The 8,804-nt window shown below is 37.7% G+C and overlaps 1 long non-coding RNA gene across 21 annotated transcripts; it reads left to right on the top strand.

The window, feature by feature from the left end:
• Positions 1–967: 967 nt before the first annotated feature.
• Positions 968–6,990, top strand: LOC127706531 (uncharacterized). Of its 21 annotated transcripts, none has more exons than XR_007984518.1 (9): positions 968–1,029; positions 1,207–1,738; positions 1,915–2,092; positions 2,268–2,797; positions 4,044–4,081; positions 4,803–4,941; positions 5,667–5,842; positions 6,380–6,417; positions 6,964–6,978. It is a non-coding gene; the product is annotated as an uncharacterized LOC127706531 (long non-coding RNA). The 21 variants fall into 21 exon arrangements; XR_007984523.1 differs by having other exon boundaries at positions 968–1,381; positions 1,560–1,738; XR_007984508.1 differs by lacking the exons at positions 4,044–4,081; positions 4,803–4,941 and adding exons at positions 3,507–3,683; positions 4,589–4,764; positions 5,119–5,156 and having other exon boundaries at positions 968–1,738; positions 2,268–2,444; positions 5,705–5,842.
• The last annotated feature ends 1,814 nt before the right edge of the window (positions 6,991–8,804 follow it).

The following is an 8,804-nucleotide window of genomic DNA, read 5'->3' as shown; positions in this document are numbered from 1 at the left end:
CCCATAGTTAAAACCGATATAAGTTGCAAACAAATCCGGAATGGGTCTTGCAAGATAGAAGCGAATGAAAACCACGTAAATTCATGTATGAAAAACCCCGCCTTTGTGTCCCTGCTCCTGGCAAAGTGCCAAATCGTTTAAATTTTCATTTGTATTGATCATAACATAGTAAAATGGATGAGTTTCAGCTGACATTACTCTAAAAACTCAACTACCCCACTGAATATGCTTCTGGGTCATTCTTAAAAGGCATAAAAAAGTTGAATTTTTCCTTGGTTTCATTATGAATTTACAGAATTATGCAAATGAGGCTGTTACTAAAAATACGATTCTGGGAAAAATTAAGTGGTCAAATTCTTTTATTTTATGTCAAGTATTAAGATGATGTATAAAAATTTGTCAAGTTGTGATTGTCCATTTGGACGATTTTCTGAATATTGCATGGTTTTCTGGCGGATTGGCTCTTAAAAACAAAACATAAAAAATTCAAAATACAAAAAAATTACATATGAACACAACTGATCAATCCGACAGAAAAAAACCCGAACATAACAAATTATAAAGCGGATTAACCAGGCTGAAGCTAGCGAATAATAACTAGCGAACAATAAGCCAGCGAACAATAAGGCGATATATCTAAAAACCGAAAAAATGAATAAGACAGCAACGGCCGTCAAATGAAAAATATTTAAAAAGGCAGACATTCCGTCCAAATATTGCAATTTCAACTCTATCGTGAAATGGTATTTATCCCGTCCATTGATAAAACAAGTCACATCTCTTTTTAGGCTAATATTCAGTACCACTGTAAATCTGCATCTGTCAAGGGATTATTTGTAGGTGTAAGACCACTAATGCACCCACTTCAATTTAGAACGTATGTAAAAGTAGTCCTTCCCTGTAAAATACAGCACCTTTGATGTCATTGTTTAACTGAACTAAAATACACATTTGCAGAAATGGGGGTTGGCCTATTCCATAGCTTCTAGAGAAAAATAATGAGAGGTGTCACGGGGTATGACTATATAGGTCTTGAAGAGGAGAAACAGGCGCATCTTTTGCGCAAGGTATCGAAGGGCGCTATGTTCAAAAATCTGAAACTAAAGCTCAAAATTAAAAAAAAAAATGTTAAAAACAGGGGGGTTGGCCTATTCCATGGCTTCTAGAGAAAAATAATGAGGAGTGTCACGGGGTATGATTATATAGGTCTTGTAGAGGAGAAACAGGCGCATCTTTTGCGCAAGGTATCGAAGGGCTCTATGTTCAAAAATCTGAAACTAGAGCTCAAAATTAAAAAAAAAATGTTAAAAACAGGGGGTTGGCCTATTCCATGGCTTCTAGAGAAAAATAATGAGGGGTGTCACGGGGTATGACTATATAGGTCTTGTAGAGCAGAAACAGGCGCATCTTTTGCGCAACGTATTGAAGGGCGCTATGTTCAAAAATCTGAAACTAGAGCTCAAAATTAAAAAAAAAAATGTTAAAAACAGGGGGGGTTGGCCTATTCCATGGCTTCTAGAGAAAAATAATGAGGGATGTCACGGGATATGACTATATAGGTCTTGTAGAGGAGAAACAGGCGCATCTTTTGCGCAAGGTATCGAAGGGCGCTATGTTCAAAAATTTGAAACTAGAGCTCAAAATTAAAAAAAAAAGAATGTTAAAAACAGGGGGGTTGGCCTATTCCATGGCTTCTAGAGAAAAATAATGAGGGGTGTCACGGGGTATGACTATATAAGTCTTGTAGAAAAGAAACAGGCGCATCTTTTATGCAAGGTATCGAAGGGCGCTATGTTCAAAAATCTGAAACTAGAGCTCAAAATTAAAAAAATAAATGTTAAAAACAGGGGGGTTTGCCTACTCCATGGTTTCTAGAGAAAATAATGAGGGGGGTCCCGGGGTATGACTATATAGGTCTTGTAGAGGAGAAACAGGCGCATCTTTTGCGCAAGGTATCGAAGGGCGCTATGTTCAAAAATCTGAAACTAGAGCTCAAAATTTAAAAAAATAAATGTTAAAAACAGGGGTGTTGGCCTATTCCATGGCTTCTAGAGAAAAATAATGAGGGGTGTCACGGGATATGACTATATAGGTCTTGTAGAGCAGAAACAGGCGCATCTTTTGCGCAACGTATCGAAGGGCGCTATGTTCAAAAATCTGAAACTAGAGCTCAAATTAAAAAAAAAAAGTGTTAAAACAGGGGGGTTGGCCTATTCCATGGCTTCTAGAGAAAATAATGAGGGGTGTCACGGGGTATGACTATATAGGTCTTGTAGAGGAGAAACAGGCGCATCTTTTGTGCAAGGTATCGAAGGGCGCTATGTTCAAAAATCTGAAACTAGAGCTCAAAATTAAAAAAAGAAAATGTTAAAAACAGGGGGTTGGCCTATTCCATGGCTTCTAGAGAAAAATAATGAGGGGTGTCACGGGGTATGACTATATAGGTCTTGTAGAGCAGAAACAGGCGCATCTTTTGCGCAACGTATCGAAGGGCGCTATGTTCAAAAATCTGAAACTAGAGCTCAAAATTAAAAAAAAAAAATGTTAAAAACAGGGGGGTTGGCCTATTCCATGGCTTCTAGAGAAAAATAATGAGGGGTGTCACGGGATATGACTATATAGGTCTTGTAAAGGAGAAACAGGCGCATCTTTTGCGCAAGGTATCGAAGGGCTCTATGTTCAAAAATCTGAAACTAGAGCTGAAAATTAAAAAAAAAATGTTAAAAACAGGGGGTTGGCCTATTCCATGGCTTCAAGAGAAAAACAATGAGGGGTGTCACGGGGTATGACTATATAGGTCTTGTAGAGCAGAAACAGGCGCATCTTTTGCTCAAGGTATCGAAGGGCGCTATGTTCCAAAATCTGAAACTAGAGCTCAAAATTTAAAAAAAAGAATTTTAAAAACAAAGGGGTTGGCCTATTCCATGGCTTCTAGAGAAAAAAAAATGAGGGGTGTCACGGAGTATGACTATATAGGTCTTGTAGAGGAGAAACAAGCGCGTCTTTTGCGCAAGGTATCGAAGGGTGCTATGTTCAAAATTCTGAAACTAGAGCTCAAAATTTAAAAAAAAAAAATGTTAAAAACAGGCGGGTTGGCCTATTCCATGGCTTCTAGAGAAAATAATGAGGGATGTCACGGAATATGACTTGATAGGTCTTGTAGAGGAGAAACAGGCGCATTTTTATCGCAAGGAATCGAAGGGCGCTATGTTCAAAAATCTGAAACTAGAGCTCAAAATTTAAAAAAAAAAAGTTAAAAACAAGGGGGTTGGCCTATTCCATGGCTTCTAGAGAAAAATAATGAGGAGTGTCACGGGGTATGACTATACATGTCTTGTAGAGGAAAAACAGGCGCATCTTTTGCGCAAGGTATCGAAGGGCGCTATGTTCAAAAATCTGAAACTAGAGCTCAAATTAAAAAAAAAAAGTGTTAAAACAGGGGGGTTGGCCTATTCCATGGCTTCTAGAGAAAATAATGAGGGATGTCACGGGGTATGACTATATAGGTCTTGTAAAGGAGAAACAGGCGCATCTTTTGCGCAAGGTATCGAAGGGCGCTATGTTCAAAAATCTGAAACTAGAGCTGAAAATTAAAAAAAAAAATGTTTAAAACAGGGGGGTTGGCCTATTCCATGGCTTCTAGAGAAAAATAATGAGGGGTGTCACGGAGTATGACTATATAGGTCTTGTAGAGCAGAAATAGGCGCATCTTTTGCGCAACGTATCGAAGGGCGCTATGTTCAAAATTCTGAAACTAGAGCTCAAAATTGAAAAAAAAAATGTTGAAAACAGGGGGGTTGGCCTATTCCATGGCTTCTAGAGAAAAATAATGAGGGGTGTCACGGGGTATGACTATATAGGTCTTGTAGAGGAGAAACAGGCGCAACTTTTGTGCAAGGTATTGAAGGGCTCTATGTTCAAAAATCTGAAACTAGAGCTCAAAGTTTGAAAAAAAAATTGTTAAAAACAAGGGGTGGGGGGTGGCCTATTCCATGTCTTCTAGAGAAAAATAATGAGGGGTGTCACGGGGTATAACTATATAGGTCTTGTAGAAGAGAAACAGGCGCATCTTTTGCGCAAGGTACTGAAGGGCGCTATGTTCAAAAATCTGAAACTAGAGCACAAAATTTGAAAAAAAATGTTAAAAACAGGGGAGTTGGCCTATTTCATGGCTTCTAGAGAAAAATAATGAGGGATGTCACGGGGTATGACTATATAGGTCTTGTAGTAGAGAAACAGGTGCATCTTTTGCGCAAGGTATCGAAGGGCGCTATGTTAAAAAATCTGAAACAAGCGCACAAAATTTGAAAAAAAATGTTAAAAACGGGTGGGGGGGGGGGGGGGGGGGGGTTGGCCTATTCCATGGCTTCTAGAGAAAAATAATGAGAGGTGTCACGGGGTATGACTGAATAGGTCTTGCAGAGCAGAAACAGGCCCATCTTTTGCGCAAGGTATCGAAGGGCGCTATGTTCAAAAATCTGAAACTAGAGCTCAAAATTAAAAAAATAAATGTTAAAAACAGGGGGGTTTGCCTACTCCATGGTTTCTAGAGAAAATAATGAGGGGGTCCCGGGGTATGACTATATAGGTCTTGTAGAGGAGAAACAGGCGCATCTTTTGCGCAAGGTATCGAAGGGCGCTATGTTCAAAAATCTGAAACTAGAGCTCAAAATTAAAAAACAAAATGTTAAAAACAGGGGGTTGGCCTATTCCATGGCTTCTAGAGAAAAATAATGAGGAGTGTCACGGGGTATGACTATATAGGTCTTGTAAAGGAGAACTAGGCGCATCTTTTGCGCAAGGTATCGAAGGGCGCTATGTTCAAAAATCTGAAACTAGAGCTGAAAATTAAAAAAAAAAATGTTTAAAACAGGGGGGTTGGCCTATTCCATGGCTTCTAGAGAAAAATAATGAGGGGTGTCACGGAGTATGACTATATAGGTCTTGTAGAGCAGAAATAGGCGCATCTTTTGCGCAACGTATCGAAGGGCGCTATGTTCAAAATTCTGAAACTAGAGCTCAAAATTGAAAAAAAAAATGTTGAAAACAGGGGGGTTGGCCTATTCCATGGCTTCTAGAGAAAAATAATGAGGGGTGTCACGGGGTATAACTATATAGGTCTTGTAGAAGAGAAACAGGCGCATCTTTTGCGCAAGGTACTGAAGGGCGCTATGTTCAAAAATCTGAAACTAGAGCACAAAATTTGAAAAAAAATGTTAAAAACAGGGGAGTTGGCCTATTTCATGGCTTCTAGAGAAAAATAATGAGGGATGTCACGGGGTATGACTATATAGGTCTTGTAGTAGAGAAACAGGTGCATCTTTTGCGCAAGGTATCGAAGGGCGCTATGTTAAAAAATCTGAAACAAGCGCACAAAATTTGAAAAAAAATGTTAAAAACGGGTGGGGGGGGGGGGGGGGGGGGGGGGTTGGCCTATTCCATGGCTTCTAGAGAAAAATAATGAGAGGTGTCACGGGGTATGACTGAATAGGTCTTGCAGAGCAGAAACAGGCCCATCTTTTGCGCAAGGTATCGAAGGGCGCTATGTTCAAAAATCTGAAACTAGAGCTCAAAATTAAAAAAATAAATGTTAAAAACAGGGGGGTTTGCCTACTCCATGGTTTCTAGAGAAAATAATGAGGGGGTCCCGGGGTATGACTATATAGGTCTTGTAGAGGAGAAACAGGCGCATCTTTTGCGCAAGGTATCGAAGGGCGCTATGTTCAAAAATCTGAAACTAGAGCTCAAAATTAAAAAACAAAATGTTAAAAACAGGGGGTTGGCCTATTCCATGGCTTCTAGAGAAAAATAATGAGGAGTGTCACGGGGTATGACTATATAGGTCTTGTAAAGGAGAACTAGGCGCATCTTTTGCGCAAGGTATCGAAGGGCGCTATGTTCAAAAATCTGAAACTAGAGCTGAAAATTAAAAAAAAAAATGTTTAAAACAGGGGGGTTGGCCTATTCCATGGCTTCTAGAGAAAAATAATGAGGGGTGTCACGGAGTATGACTATATAGGTCTTGTAGAGCAGAAATAGGCGCATCTTTTGCGCAACGTATCGAAGGGCGCTATGTTCAAAATTCTGAAACTAGAGCTCAAAATTGAAAAAAAAAATGTTGAAAACAGGGGGGTTGGCCTATTCCATGGCTTCTAGAGAAAAATAATGAGGGGTGTCACGGGGTATGACTATATAGGTCTTGTAGAGGAGAAACAGGCGCAACTTTTGTGCAAGGTATTGAAGGGCTCTATGTTCAAAAATCTGAAACTAGAGCTCAAAGTTTGAAAAAAAAATTGTTAAAAACAAGGGGTGGGGGGTGGCCTATTCCATGTCTTCTAGAGAAAAATAATGAGGGGTGTCACGGGGTATAACTATATAGGTCTTGTAGAAGAGAAACAGGCGCATCTTTTGCGCAAGGTACTGAAGGGCGCTATGTTCAAAAATCTGAAACTAGAGCACAAAATTTGAAAAAAAATGTTAAAAACAGGGGAGTTGGCCTATTTCATGGCTTCTAGAGAAAAATAATGAGGGATGTCACGGGGTATGACTATATAGGTCTTGTAGTAGAGAAACAGGTGCATCTTTTGCGCAAGGTATCGAAGGGCGCTATGTTAAAAAATCTGAAACAAGCGCACAAAATTTGAAAAAAAATGTTAAAAACGGGTGGGGGGGGGGGGGGGGGGGGTTGGCCTATTCCATGGCTTCTAGAGAAAAATAATGAGAGGTGTCACGGGGTATGACTGAATAGGTCTTGCAGAGCAGAAACAGGCCCATCTTTTGCGCAAGGTATCGAAGGGCGCTATGTTCAAAAATCTGAAACTAGAGCTCAAAATTTGAAAAAAAGTGGTTAAAAACAGGGGAGTTGGCCTATTTCATGGCTTCTAGAGAAAAATAATAAGGGGTGTCACGGGGTATGACTATATAGGTCTTGTAGAGGAGAAACAGGCGCATCTTTTGCGCAAGGTATCGAAGGGCGCTATGTTAAAAGATCTGAAACTAGAGCTGAAAATTTGAAAAAAAAATGGAAAAAAACAGAGGGGGTTGGCCTATTGGTGTAATACCTCCATTGATTTTCATTTATTATCTTTTTTTGAATTTGCAGTTTTCCAAAAAATTGTGGAGAATTTATCTTTGTTTCAAATTAAAAAATTAACATAACATTTCATTGCATATAAGAAAATAACTGTCACTGTCAGTTAACCAATCAAATTTGCCCCTTATTTAACCTGTGTACAAGCTTTAGTAACCATGCAACCTCAAGTTTCCAAAATATTCTATAGAAACCCCAAATAAAACAATAATGATTCTTTGAAATACCCAAGATACATGTATATGTTTATGACCAAGAAATGTTTGACTGCAATAAAATGATGGATTAATTACCTACAACTGTCAAATTCAAAAGAATATTTTTTTCGACCTATTTTTGTATGCAACCGGATGTGACATGCCATGATTTGGTGGTATTACACCTGAAGAAGACATTTTTATTTAATAAACTGAAAGAGATTTTTTCCTTTGTAATACTGTTTTTTTCAAGCATTCCTGTCATGTTTTGTCATAATCAGTTCAATAGTTTGAGAAAAATCTAGTATAATGTACGACGACATCTTCAGCGATTCGTGCAGAATTTTTTCGAAAAATCCAAACCAAGCCGCATCATGATAGAATATAGTGTGGACCAATAATGATTAAATATTTATCTCATCAAACAGTTGAATATGATACAAAAGATGACTTAAGGATGATAAATACCACTACTGGACCCCTATGTCTTCTTTATAAGGTCTCTTTTGGTCCATTTATATATGTCATTTCCTCAAAATTTCAACTTTTCAGGCCAATAAATAAAAATACTGAAGTAACTTTCACTCATTTATGATAGAAATGTTATAATAAATTACATTGAGTAATTGAAGTATTCAAGCAGAATGAACAATCCATATAAAAGTTTACTGGAGGTTTTATTAAGTCCTTACGTAAAACTTAAATTTACGCTGCGTTCCAGAGAGGGACATAACAAGCTTCTCTATAAGGGAATAATTTGTTGGTACTGCTTTAAAAAATAATCGCATTTACTTATAACTATATATTTATTAAAATATTTCTGAGAGAAAACTTTCTATTATAGCAGAATATAAGAAAAAAGGATAAAAAGCTCCCCAAAACACCGTGAAGTATGGCTTGTTCTGTTAACTAATATTCATGGTAGAGTCCAATTTCAAGGAAATGTTCTCATAAAATATGTTTTGGAGACTCAATCCACTCAGAATATTTCATTGTTTGTAACATTTCACTTGAATAGCAAAAAATTTTAACACACGAGAGTACTCACAAGGTCAAAGGTGCATGTACAGCACCCCATATTAGGTGTAATACCACCATTGATTTTCCCCTATTAGTCTTTTTAGAATTTGCACTTTTCAAAAAATTGTGCAGAATTTATCTTTGTTTCAAATTAAAAAAATACTTGGCATGAGTAAAGTTTTATCCTGTCCAGTACTATAGAAAAGAATTCACATAAAATTTCATTGCATATAAGAAAATAACCATAACTGTCAGTTAACCAATCAAATTTCCCCCCTTATATAACCTGTATACAAGCTTTAGTTACCATGCAACCTCAAGTTTCCAAAATATTCTATACAAACCCAAAAATAAAAAAAAAATGATGCTTTGAAATATCCAAGATACATGTATATGTTTATGACCCAGAAATGTTTTACTGCAATAAAATGATGAATTTATTACCTATAACTGTCAAATTCAAGGGAATATTTTTTTCGACCTATTTTCGTATGCAA

Source organism: Mytilus californianus, unplaced genomic scaffold (assembly GCF_021869535.1).
Source record: "Mytilus californianus isolate M0D057914Y unplaced genomic scaffold, xbMytCali1.0.p SCAF_6, whole genome shotgun sequence".
In the NCBI taxonomy this organism is placed as follows: Eukaryota; Metazoa; Mollusca; class Bivalvia; order Mytilida; family Mytilidae; genus Mytilus; species Mytilus californianus.
Note: the sequence above shows the minus strand (reverse complement) of the source record. Positions and strands in the feature narration are given on the sequence as shown.